This window comes from Lolium rigidum, chromosome 2, assembly GCF_022539505.1.
Source record: "Lolium rigidum isolate FL_2022 chromosome 2, APGP_CSIRO_Lrig_0.1, whole genome shotgun sequence".
Classification (NCBI taxonomy): domain Eukaryota; kingdom Viridiplantae; phylum Streptophyta; class Magnoliopsida; order Poales; family Poaceae; genus Lolium; species Lolium rigidum.
Window position 1 is genome coordinate 66149179 of NC_061509.1, and position 13745 is coordinate 66162923.

Here is a 13745-nt window from a genome sequence, read left to right on the forward strand (position 1 = left end):
GCCACTGGTGCGAGGCGGGGACGGCTTGTACAGGCCGTCGTCGGAGGATTTGAGGTCGACGACGGAGACGGCGGCGCCGGATGGAGGAGTCGCAGGCCGGCGGAAGCAGACTGCATTTACAGCAACAAATACCACAAACGTGGCATACGAAACCTGCTGCTCATTCCTACAAACATTATCTCGACTACTACTACTACTCACCATTATCAGAGCAAAATGACATAGCTAGCTATCTAGTCCTTTCCTCTGTCTTCTTCATCTCCTTTCTTTCTCACTTTACGTATACCTGAAGGCAAAAACATGGTTTCAAAGTCAGCTAAACCAAGTCCTCAACATTCCTTTCTTATTAAGCTATTAACATTTCCAACAAGTAGCAGGCAACACGGCTACGCATCAATGAAGAGGCAAAAACAGAGTTCATCCATCTTATCTTATGCAGCGGCAACAACACTTCTAACACAGCTTCTTAACTACAGCCAGCCACATTGATGATCTAGCCTAATTACATATCAGCAAAGCAAAACATGATCCCGGATCTCTTAACACTGCATGCAGGGGTATAAGGCCATCAAGTCCAAAACAGGAGCTGCTTGGCTCGTGAAATAGAAAACACACAGAGGAGCAAATATGTTTGCCCAAAATAATAACAGCTCATGACAGTCAACAGAGCATCTTAGCATGAACAGCAACCATGGTTCCGTGGCCATGGTATCACGGGGCATGCAGACCAGGGAAGGGAGAACCAAAACTCACCCAACCAAATGGAGTCGAAGAAGAAGGCCATCCCTCTCGTTTAGTGCTCCTTGTTATCCTGGAGCAAGAACAAATATATTGGTCAGCAAAGCAACCAATTTGTAAGACGATACAACCCAAGAGAATACCAGCAGCTTGCTACCCAGATCAAATGCATGCTCAACCATTTTGAAAGGAATTTTTATTCCAACAGAAATCTAGCATTACCAAGAGCAAAAAGTAATACCAGGACATCCCTAGCATCAGCAAAACTAATGCCAGGAAACAAATAATCAGTAAATGGAAACTACAACCATCAGCAACAGCAAAAAATAGGCCAGGACGTGGACACCACCATACATATTCAAATCACATTGAATAAATTGATTCCAAGCATCGAACTCAAGGAAAATTTGCACTAGATGTCAAATCTCTCGGCAAAATAATCCTCGATAACATAATCGACACTCACAGCAGCAAATAAACCAACAAATGCCCCAGCACTATTTTCTGACTCGGGCCATCACTCATTCTATTCAAAAACTGCATGTGAAATACATGCCTCAACACATACCTACCAGGCTCTTGACGGAGGCCTCGTAGTCAATCCGCAGCAACCGGAGCACCTCCCCACGGCAATCGTGGATGTTGCCTATGACGTCCGCTCCCGCGCCTCCTCCTCCTGGTTCCCCACCGATAGCGCATCCCAGTACACCCACTTCCCGCCTTTCAGATCCTTCTCCAAAATGATTTGAACCTGGAAAAAATGCAAGATTTCAGTGCTGTCTATGGATGATGAGCAGGAAACAATTAACAAAACAGAGCACATACTATTGCCCATCAATCTATTGCCTAAGCGCACAACTAGTTTTCATTGACTGAAAAAAGTTTCATCCATACCTGCATGCATACTCTACTGCCTAAAGATCCAATCAGCAGGAAAAGAAACATTTCTTAAAAGATGCATGGAGGAGGAGATCGCTGACCAGGCAGAAGCAGCAGGTCAGCGACGTGGACGCCGGCAGCAGCTCCGGTGAACAGCTCCACCACCGGAACAGCAACCTGACATGAGGAAAATCAAATCACAATTGAGAACAAATTCTCACATCTATATGTTTCTACACTATATATGAAAACAAATGCAGCAACCGACTCGAGTGCGGGGCAAAGAAAATACCTTTGGATGCCAATATCGACAGCGGCGCCGAGGTAAATTCCTTGTCATATGAACGCCTGCAGGCGACATAACCAGCTGAGAACAAAAGGTTGTTCTAACTCCTAGCGACGAGAAGTCAACAAGTAAATCAACCCGGCTGAGACACAAGCAACTAACATATGACACAGCAGAGCACTTGCCTGCCTTGTTGAGACAAGGACCGAGGAGACAGGGAATCTGCTTCATAACAGCCTCCGAGACTAAGAAAGCATGATACTTCTTTGACAAGCTTCTTGTTCTTGTTCATCTTCGTAAGAGCTTCAACATCCATGGATTCAAAAGATCAGTCTTCTCAGACTGCAATAAGGTGAATAAGCAAATGTAAACATCAAAAAATCCCACTCAAATAAATCTGAAGAAGCTCTTTTGGAATAGCAATCCAAAACCTGACATCATAACTAAAACTCTTCCAGAAACTCACATACACGTATTGTACTAATGGATTTATACCACATTCCATTGAATTCACAGGTTCTATCTTTCTATAGTGTAAGAAATTAATATATATCATAACTAAATGCATTACTCTTCAGTTTTCGCTTTCAAACAAGTCGGACATCCTACAGTTTCAATAAACGGTTCAATTTTCACCAGAAACCAACACCTCAGAATCTCAAGATTTATATTTTTGATTGCTGCAATGTAAAGAACAGCATCAAAGATTCTATCATGCATCAAACAGTGAAATTTCTTTTGCTTAGACCGAAAGATATAACACTAAGTGAGCTGCTGTAATCACCTAAGTACACAACATAATTTCCAAACAATACAGAACTACTACATCGATCTACCTTGCCTACAATTAACAAAGATGCATTTTTTTTTCTCAATAGGAGAGACGCAGGAAGTGGAAGCAACCTTTGGGACTAGAATCCTTGATGGCGGCTTGGGACGAGCAGCCCCACCTCCTGCACAACGTGGACGCGCCCCACTGGACCTCCGTTGCTCGCGTCGGCGCCGTGGCGTCCTGGTGGCCGGCAGAGTGTCGCCAGCGTGCAGGCATCTGCAACGCAATGCCTCGGCCCCGCAAGCGACGCGGGCATGCGAACTCGACGGGGCGCCGCGCCGGAATAGTTTCTGGGCGGAGGCGCCCTCGCATCTGCAAGGATGGGCCGGCGGCGTAGACCCTAATCGGGAGAGCGGCGGCCTTGGAACTGGGAGTGGAGGGAGGACTGGAGGAGGGGACGTCCAGGTCCGGCGCAGCGCCGAAGCCGTTCCGTCGGAGCGTCGTCGCCCTCCACGCGTTGCAGAAGGTGAGCCGCCTCTTGCTTCGTCGATGCACGAATGGAGGCACGGGTAAGGAGGGTCATGCGGCTGGGAGGAATGCCGGCGGCGGCCGCGGGTTCGAGGTGGGTGGGGCGTACGAGAGAGAGACGTGACATTGGGGATCATCAAGGGAGACGACGGGGTGCCGCTGCGTTTTCTTTTTTCCTCACTTCTTTTTTCTTTTTTCCTTTCTCTTTTCCCTTTTCTCCTTTTCTCTTTTTTTTTCCTGCCGCTGCGTTTTGGCCAGTCTGCGTTTTTTCCTCGGATTGTCAAAGTCAAACTTTGTGAATTTTGACCAAATATTTACTAAAATATATTCATACTTAGAGTATAAAGTCTATTGCAAACTTAATAAAAATGGAGGGAGTATTGCATGCAATATAAGTGGGCGGTTTGCATACACTATAACTCTATAAGTTCCAAGTCTTCCTATGAGGTAATCATGCTTGTGATGGAGGTGCCACCTCGGAGTTGTGTATCCGATTTTCCTCTTCACACCACGCCTATATACCACAATAAGACCTCATTCAACGGGGGAGGGTTTACGATCCGTGGGGCCAGCGACGTCTACCAACTAGCTTTCGATCCGGAATGGTGACCATGTGAATCTTTTTTTTTGTGTTATTGTGTGCACAAGGAACATAGAACCTCCAAAAAGAGGCCAAGTGCTTACAAGAGTTGGGTCGGTAGCCACGAAGTGAAAATTTTGTACCACAAGTTTGAAATCTTTCTTTTGGGTACTCATGTTTGCAAGGATGTGCCACTTCATAGGTGTCTATTGGCTTTAAACCTTCACACCAACTTTATATACCTTTTGTACTGTAAGTTTGAAATCTTCCTTCTGGGTACTCATGTTTGCAACGAGGTGCCACTTCATAAATGTCTATTGGCTTTTAATCTTCACACCATCGTTATATACCCATAATAGGGTCCCACGCAAGACAGGTGGGGATTTTGAACTTTCCTCTCTTGGTTTCAAGCGAACCCTGTTTCGTGGGACTCGCGACGTCTACCCGCACCTTTCCTTCCAAAGTGGTAATTCCATGCTACTCTTCTCTTTGGTTGTGTAAGCGTGGGTCCAAGGAACATGAAAACCCTCTTATAAGATTTGGGTCGGTGACCTCGAAGTGACGATTTTCTACTATCATATGAAATCTTCCTTTGAGCTAGGCATGGTTGTGAAGAAGGTGCCATTTTAGAGTTGTGTATTGGATTTGGATTTTCATCTTCACACCACCCTTATATATATCCATACTAAGACCCCATGCGAGGGAGGTTTTACGACCCTTCCTCTTCAGGTATTAGGTGAAACCTTAATTATTCCATAAGCCCCACGACATCTACTCCCTATATTTCATTCCAAAGTAGTGATTCCATGTGAATCTTCTCTTTTTTGTGTTAGAGTAGGTCCGAGTAACATTAAAAACCCCAAAAGAGGTTAAGTTTTGCTAGATTTGGTTTGGTGGCCGCGAAGTGGAAGTTTTGCTCTATAATTGCGTTTTTTCTTTGAAGGTAGTCATTCTTGCGAATGAAGGCTAATCCAAAGTTGTGTGATGGTATTTGTCGTTCACACCACCCATAATAGGATCCCATAAAACAAGGGGAATCAGGTTGTGGTGATAGCGGCAGGGGTCGGTGACCTCGAAGTGACGATTTTCTACTATCATATGAAATCTTCCTTTGAGGTAGTCATGGTTGTGTAGAAGGTGCCACTTTAGAGTTGTGTTTTGGATTTTCCTCTTCACACCACCCGTATATATACCCATACTAAGACCCCATGCAACAGAGGGAGGTTTTATGACCCTTCCTCTTCAGGTATTAGGTGAAACCTTATTCCACAAGCCCCACGATTCCAAAGTATTAATTCCATGTGAACCTTCTCTTTTTGTGTTAGAGTAGGTTCGAGTAACATTAAAACACCCCAAAAGAGTTTAAGTTTTGCTAGATTTGGTTTGATGGCCGCGAAGTGGGAGTTTTGCTCTATAAGTATGAACTTTCCCTCGAAGGTAGTAATTCTTGCAAATGAAGGCTGATCCAAAGTTGTGTGTTGGTATTTGTCATTCACACCACCCATAATAGGATCCCATGAAACAAGGGGAGTCGAGTGGTGGTGATAGCTGTGGGGGTAGGGTTTCCGACCCTTCCTCTCCGGTTTCATGTGAAACCTTGTTTTGTGGGCTCCGTGACGCATACCCCGTAGTGGTTACTAGAGTTGGGTCGTGGCCACAAACTAGGAGTTTTGTACTGTAGGTATGAAATCTTCCTCATGGGTACTCATGTTTGCGAAAGAGGTGCCACGTCATAGTTTGCGACGGAGGTCGCCGCAACCCTACCCACCTCACCGTCGCTTGGAGAGGAGGAGACACCCGCTGCCACCGCGCCCCCACATGGGCTTTGCTTGGCGACGGCCCCGTCAACGGGTAGGAGGGGTGATGCGATCGGGGAAGGGCTCAGGGAAGTAGGCGGAGGACGCCCGGTGCGGTGAGGCGGATGCGGGGTAGCTTGATATTAAGCGGAAGTATCTGACTTGTACTCCGCCGTATGTAAAATGATGTCTTAAATTTATCTAATTGCGGATGTATGTAACACTATATAGTGTATAGATATATATTTAGATTTTGATTCTAAGACATGTTTTTGTGGACAGAAGTAGTACAGTAGTAGAAGCCATGTTGCATCCGATTACAACATCGCATGCTGCTGCTATATACGTGTTGGTCTAAAATAGGAAAAACAATCTAGGGAGAAGCAAACATGTTGACGAGCGAGGGATCGATGGCCAAGAGAAGAAGTAGATGCCAGAGATACTCATACGTTGTAAACGAGGAGCTGCCGCGGGAAGTGCAATGTTTGATTAATTGTTAGCCGCCATTGATTGAAGGCACAATTTCCGTGGTTAGTTCTGGCAGGTAATTAAGGAGGCGTGATCAGCCTCTTGGGATTATTCGCGCGTTGATCTGAGCCGTCCACGAACCACCCATCCAACGCACCCAACAAGAAACACAAAGCGCATGTCCAAAGAAAAAAAGGAAAAAAGCCACTCTCTTTCTCTAGCCACGCCGCCAGCCAGCATACCCAACTCCGGCGCGCTCTTCCCCGCTCGATTCCCCCGTAGACGCGTCCCTCCAGCGCCACAAATCGCGCCGCCGCGAAACCTCCGACGGCGGCGCGACCACGGCTCTGCACGACGGCGGCCGGCGCAGGAAGACGGGGATGCGCGGACGGCGTGCTGCTGGTCGCCTCCCCGACCTTTTGCCTCCTTGCCCTGCTGTGAAACCCTAGCGGCTGGGCTGCCGCCCGGCATCGAGGACGACGACTCCCTGCCCTGCGCCATGCGGCAGTCCCTCGTCGCCCATTCACCGGCCGTGGGAGAAGCTGCTCGTCCACGGCAACCTCCAAGGTCGCCGTCGTGCGCGAGCTCCGCCAACAGCCTCGCCGGCGTCTTTGCGGGGTCGCCGGACGCCATGGACGCGGCAGCCAGCGCCGAATGCGGTGCTTCCACGACCTGCAGGACTAATCCCCACCTCCACGCGGCCGTCCAACAGCACCTCTCGTCTCGCCACCCAAAGGTCGAAAATTCATTTCCAACTTTTTTCGTGCTAGAATAGGCCCCATGCTCGCTTACCCATTTCTGTACGAGCGCGTATTTGCTGAGCTGCTGATGCAAACTGCCTTGCTCCAGACCGCCCTTGGTTTTAATACTAGCATTACGTGGTTCAAATTTACCTTGTATGTCGATAGAAATTTCCCAGCCAACAGGAAATTGAACTAGTTTTGCATGTATGTTCGTTGTAGGTGTTGTTGTCTAGACAACCCCTCGTGAGTTCACCGCGGAAGCTTGCGATGGCATCGGGTGGCCTTCTTCTTCGAGTCCGTGGTTTTTGGTAATTTTCTTGTTCCTACCCTTTGTCCTCTACCCTCTCTGTGATAGCACGGCCATCTTGCTCTTCCTATGTGCGTTTGGGATGTTGTGTGTTTGATATTGGAAATTCAGGAAAAATTGATCATAGTGGGTTTTGTTGGAATTGTTGGAATACCCCCTTCATATTTTGGTGAAGAACGCTGCGGCTAAATGAAAGCTTTAGCTAGTCTATGCTTGCATTCTGTGATGTTTTCTTATGTGTTGTAACTCGCTTGAGCAGCATATCACACTGACACCCCATTCTGCACTGTCATCGCATTTCCTGATGATAGTCATCTGTGGTATTTCATAGGATCACATCAATGGAGCAGCCTATATTTTCGACCTCTCAATTGATCTTAGTAATTGCACAAATCTGTATATGTATACTTGATCATGAACTTGATTTCCTTTTATTCTCTGGGTTGCTTGAACGCTAGATCACTTTATGCTATCTCAATATGTTTGTTGAGTAATTGTTCTTGTGATCAGTTTATGTGCTATGCATAGTAACCCTCGTTTCTTTTTTCTAACATGTGAGGTGCACATGTGTATGCGGTCATGTCACCCAGCTGTTGTTGGGCTGGCCATAGCCTCCACTCCGACCTGCTCGCCTCCACTTCCACCTGCTGCTACTGGCGATGGCTCCGGTGGCACAGCTGCTGTTGGGCTGGCCATAGCCTCCACCGCCCAGAGTCGTGGTATGAACAGAGCCAACACTAACACTGGATTAGTAAACTCACGTCCATGTGTTTAAATACAGGAAATGCTGCATTTCTTGGTGATTCTTAGTGCTTGCGACATAATGTCTCAATATCATGCTCCTTAATTAGTGGCTTCTATTTGTGTGTGGTAATGAAGTTCCTGTGTTGCTGATATTCAGGTATAATTTCTTATGTCATTTCCCATTAGAGGGATGCCATGTGCCAAGCAAAGACAGGATGGGGAAGGCTGCTGGTTGTATTGCGTCACACAAGAGAACTGGCTGGTTTGTAAATCTGGTTGTTTGCACGTTTGTGTTGTGTACATGTACAGTTATCACCTTTTTCTTGATTTGCTCATTGCTTTTTTGTTTGAATTGTAGGTTGCTCTATTCTATGGATTTATTTGCGGCCCTCATTGTGGTGGGCACACCTGGAAGGATTCTAGCTCTAGCTAGCGAGAAGGATATTTCTTGTAAGAATGTGAGGTATATATGGTTATGATGTATGCTCTAGCTAGTGAGGACGACATTTCTTTGAAGAATGTTTATTCAAGTACATGATTTGCATTTCATATTGCCATTCACTATACAGTGGTTTTTAGTTAGTTGCTTACTGCTACAACTTCATGCTACCAAACTGTAGCCTTTTTTATTGATGCATTGACATGTCATGCAGTTCTCTCGTAGATTTCACTTAGGCTACCTGTACATTTCTTCGTGAGGGCAGATTAGCATGAAGTTATATTTATGTTTTTGATATCTACTATTATAAGGAATGTGCATGTGTATGCAGGGACGACCAAATCTTCTGGAGCGTCCTCATGCTGCTATCTGGAATGGTGTAGCGCCTATTTGGAGTGTCTGGGTGTGTCGTTCGCCCATGCCGGCGGAGAAGACGGGGTGATCTTGCCAAGCAGGGCCTCATCGAGGGTATCACCAAGAAGCTCAAAGAGGCCGCGACGCATGGAGGTCTCATTCGATTGACTGAGGCATAAAGAAAGCGTGGACTTTTTCTCTCGTGCACATCTCTTTTGACCAAGACACGACAATTAAGAGACTACTCTAGGTGTGTAGCAAGAAAGAGATGCATTCTCTCTGTTCTTCTCTGTGATTTTGCAGTACTCTTTCTTATCCGCAATGATGGTGTCTGGCAACTCGTGTTTATTTTTGTTCCCAGTCAATTCAATTCACTGTACCAAGCCATTGATATGCTGGTTTAATTTCTTCTTGTAGATGTTTGGGTGCTTCCATCTGATTATGAAAACGCCAAGAAAGAGCAATTGCCAAGCCAGTCATATGGAGATGCATCTTCCAGGGGCTTCCCAGGAGGCATGCCTGGATTTGCGGGCGGATCCGGTGGTGGTATGCATGCAGCAATGGTTGGTTCTATGCCTTAAGGAATGGGCGGTGGTATGCCTGTAGCAATGGGTGGTGCTATGCCTCAAGGAATGGGCGATGGTATGCCTGCAGGAATGGGTGGTGCTATGCATCAATGCATGAGTTATGGTATGTCTGGAGCTGGAGGTGCTTCCTATACTATCAGTATGGATATCATCCTGAATGTAAGTGCTTGGCCACTGCCTATCTTCCTTTGTCTTCCTTGTAACCTATTGATAGTGGAGAGACCTCCTTTATACAACTAATTGACTTTTTTCCTTTTGATGTACAGGACCCTGACCCGATGGCAGCCTTTGGTGACCCTGAGGGTACGGTTTTCCACTTAATGGGGTCCCCCGCTTACTTTATGGGTGCAATTTCATTGTTATTTTCAATAATATGCTGTGCTGGCTGTTGGGCGCCCTTTTTGTAGTTCTAACTTTTGACATCTGCTATAGTTATATCAATATTCGATGCATGGCCAGGGGTTTCTTCATTTTTTATGGCTGATTAGGTTTTGTCATTACTAACATGATTGAGCTTGTAATTTAACCCACCCTGTATGGAATTTCCAGAATGCGCTCTAGCAATGCACATATATGTTTGAGTTGCTAAAATGTGCTCTAATAATCTGCTCAGTTGCAATTGCTTTATTATGGCTGCAATGGATGTTTGAGAAAACCTTTTGTTAGTCATAATATGATCCGGATTGAACTGTATGATAAGCATTTGATGTGCAATGACATAAGAGTAAAACAATCACATGCACTTGAGAAGTTTTGTAAATTCTGGGTTCAAGCGTTTTGGAATTCGGCTGTATCTGGACTTAATCTTCGGGAGATTTAAGAGCTTGTTCAATAAGGTTTGATCCGTTTTTCGTTTCATTATGCAGGGGATCTTCTAATTTACCCTTGATTACTACCTTAGTTATCATGCACCTACATGTTATCTTCTCTACAAAGTTAAGACTAATGATGCTGCTTTACATTACAGTTAAATTGTTATAGCAGTTTGCTTCTTTTTTCTGCCGGCGTTTTAAAGTTCATTCTGCTACATATTACATTTTATATGGAGGCCCCAAATAGAGCACTTGTGTGACCTTAAACCATTACACTTCCAGGCTTCTCACTTCTTACAACCCTAGGCGGTGGTGGCGGCGGGGTTCAGGAACGATGACTTGCTCCACTTGGAGGACTTTGGGATAAGAACAACTACGATGACTCGTAGTAAGGTGCATCCTGCTGTCTTTTATGATAAATTTGTGCTTTTCTCCCATTGTGTGTGCAACACAATACATGGTGCACAGAAAGTAGTAGCTGATTTGGACGTAATACTTGCAAATATAGCTTGTGTGTAGCTACTGCTTCGTGTTTGGTTTTGGTAACCTGAAGTTTGATTATTCATTTCCATTCATTTGTGTCGATGAAGTGCAATTCCCTTATAGCGGGAAGCTGGATTCTCAGTTGGTAAATACATAGGCGATTAATGGAAATGTATATTGATGATGAACGAAAATTTTGCGCGAAATTTCACTTGCAGACATACAAAGTTGTCATGTTAGATTTAAGCATTTCTAGTGAAGTTTGCATCTAAATTATTCTAACATTGGCTCATAATTTGAGAGTTACCAGAGGCCTGATTCCTGAAGGATTTTAGTTCCTTCTATACTCTGTTCCAGGTTATTTTCATGTATCTAATGTTCTGCTCATTTCTGTAGCATTAGGCCATGGAGCACCTCCTCCACCTCCAATGTTACCGTCGGCAGCATATCGTGGTGCTAGTAGTGCAGCTGGCCGGCTGGCTGCCATGATGAAAAGGGCAAGACGCCCAAGCAGCCGCAGCTTCCAAGGCACTAGAGATGCAGGCTCTCCTCCATGGCTTCAATCTGCCCGCGTCAAGCTCGGACTCCATGGTAAGCTACCCATCTATGGTCCTCTCTACGTCTAGACCCAAAAAGGCAAAGGTTTTTTTCTTGCTCATCTCATGCAAAGAAGAAGACCCCCTCAATTCCATGTTCTCGTACAAGTTTTTTTTGTATTGCTATGACCTATGAGAGTTCGTATATATTGATGTATCTGATAAGATTAGTCAATTGGTGGCACTCATCTGGAAATGTTGGCATTGCCTACAGGTGGTGCGCCCTGGATTGTTTGAGATGGTGCCATTTCTGGTGGATGGGGCGCTAGAGCATCAGGACTTGTACGCTGCCAGGGAGAAGACGATAGGTAAGCTTTGGATTTGCACTTGCTTTGCTCCATGAAAGAGATGTTGCATATATGGTTGATTTGCTGCATTCTCTTATATACTTGATCGGTTTGCTGATTGCGCTTTGTGTTTGATGCAATAGATTGTCTTGCAGAGTTTGTGGCATGCTCTTTTGTGGTACCAAAAATTGAAGTTGTTGGAACCGCTATGTTTTTGGATTCGTCAAGGTTTTACATGTTTGTGATGCTTGATTTTTTTTCATGCTTCTTTGATCTGGAGAATGAAACCTCAAGAGCAACCTCAAGGACCTCTACATCAACACTGTAATGTAAGTCCTCGGAGGACAACAGTGCGTACTTTAAAGTCCTCGATTTGTCCCAGTTCACTTGCTGTAGAAAACTGATGTCCAGTGTTTTACCATACTTTGTATTCACAAGAGTTTCTGAAACTGTGAAAGATAGTGAAATAGTGAACTGATACCATGCTTCACTTGCTGTCACTTAGGGATTGTATTCATATATTTTTACCTGTGGCAATGATATATCCTGACTATTAGGTTCGAGTTGATGGCTTGTGGCATGTTTGTGGTTACTGTTTTATGACAGGGGGTCATGATGAAATCACTCTGACACACCTGGTATAACTTCATATGTATCAGTTTTTTCTGTTTTCCTTTGTTGCTAATTAACATGTAGTACTGGATGAGAAAGAATAGATTCATTAGTTGTTTCCTCACATGATTAATTTGTTCTCGCATTTCCATGTGTCTATAACTCATCCGTGTAACATAAAAAAAATATTGTTATGTTTTAAAGTTAGAGAAGTCCATATGTCATTACACCTACTTAGTTCAGAACTTCATATGTTTATATCTTGCAGATAACTGGACCAAGGATCCCCTTAATGCTATCAAGCTACTTCAAATTCCCATTCAACAGAAAGGTATGATATTTTCATGCCATGAGCTTCATCTAGTGAAATTATGGTGTTTGATTTGGCTACATATTGAGCTATTCAGTGATTCTCCGGTTGAGCTATTTTTGTGCTAATATAAAAAAAATTACAAGTCATGCTAAAGTGATATTCTCCTTTCTCTTGACCGTCGATTCCTGATCCCTTCCTGATGCTTGAAACAAATTTGGGTGCCATGTCCTAACTGTCAAGGAGATGGGCTATAGTATTTGCATCTAGAGATTTGTCAAATCACTCTGGAGTATGGCCAAAGTTGCTCTGGCATTAAGCATGTTTTCTAGTAAATAGATGAATGTATTTTTCATGAACATGTCTCTTCATGGTTTAAATATTTCCTTGGGTGTATGATGCCTAGGGAAACTTGATATGTTTTCTGTTTAAGACATATTTCAAATACTTCTCTTTAAGACATGACGTACAAATACTCAGAGTTGCTAGCTGACTTTTCTATGATTTACATGGAGCCTAGACATTGGATACTGTCGTCAAATCTGCTTCGTTTGCATTGTACTTCTGCTGCCTGTAGGTCTCACTCCGAGCCTAGACATATGTTGGCTGGATGCTAAAGTTTGAAGTCATGGATATTCACTAACTGCCAGCTCGAATGCCAAATCTTGAGCAACTAGGCCTAGTACCAACTGATACCTGATTTGTTGTCGTGCAGGTGATGGACGAGCTCGCGAGCTGTTGAGGCTTCTTCGCCAACCGGTACATCTACGCCTACGGCTACCTAGCTGGCGTCATCATAGGCATAGGCTATACGCTGCCTTGTGATTCGGCCGCTTGATAGTGGCCACTGCTGCCTTGCTGCTCACCGGGGCAGCTGGGCGTGGATTGGCTGTAGCTACGAATGGTTGGGGAGGAAGTACGTGGGTGGCATGGACATGCGGGACCATGAAGTCTAGCCTGATCAGAAGGTACCTTACCTGCTCACCACCACTCCAAGATGGCCCTTGTATTCCCGTATTCTGGTGTGCTCAAGCTGCAAATTGGCATGTCTAGATAGAATTTTTGGTGCCCATCGTTTTTATGCGCGCCACTTTTTTTTACCTACATTTCCTGTTATGATTTTTTTATCTTTGATAAATTGGCTAGGTGACATACAAACATAGGTAAAAAATTATGTGTAGTTTTAGAATTATTATGTGTCAATCTTCATACTAGATTCTATGTAGTTTGGAGTGGGCTAGCTAGGTTGAGTTCCTGTTTAGTTGTGAACTATGAACTGGATGCTATGTTAATTTTTTCTCATTATCTATGCATGAATATGACTTAGTGGGAGCATATGAGACTGATGTTTGATGCATGACTGGAGTGTGGCTTTCATCATTTGGTTCGTTTATTTTGTTCATATTCCTCATATTGATGGTGAA

General features: G+C 44.6%; 1 long non-coding RNA gene across 1 annotated transcript; it reads left to right on the forward strand.

Moving 5' to 3' along the window:
- The first annotated feature begins 8209 nt into the window (after window positions 1-8209).
- On the forward strand, window positions 8210-9359 carry LOC124686613. The gene is made up of 3 exons (XR_006997883.1): window positions 8210-8291; window positions 8612-8884; window positions 9052-9359. It is a non-coding gene; the product is annotated as an uncharacterized LOC124686613 (long non-coding RNA).
- Window positions 9360-13745: the final 4386 nt, after the last annotated feature.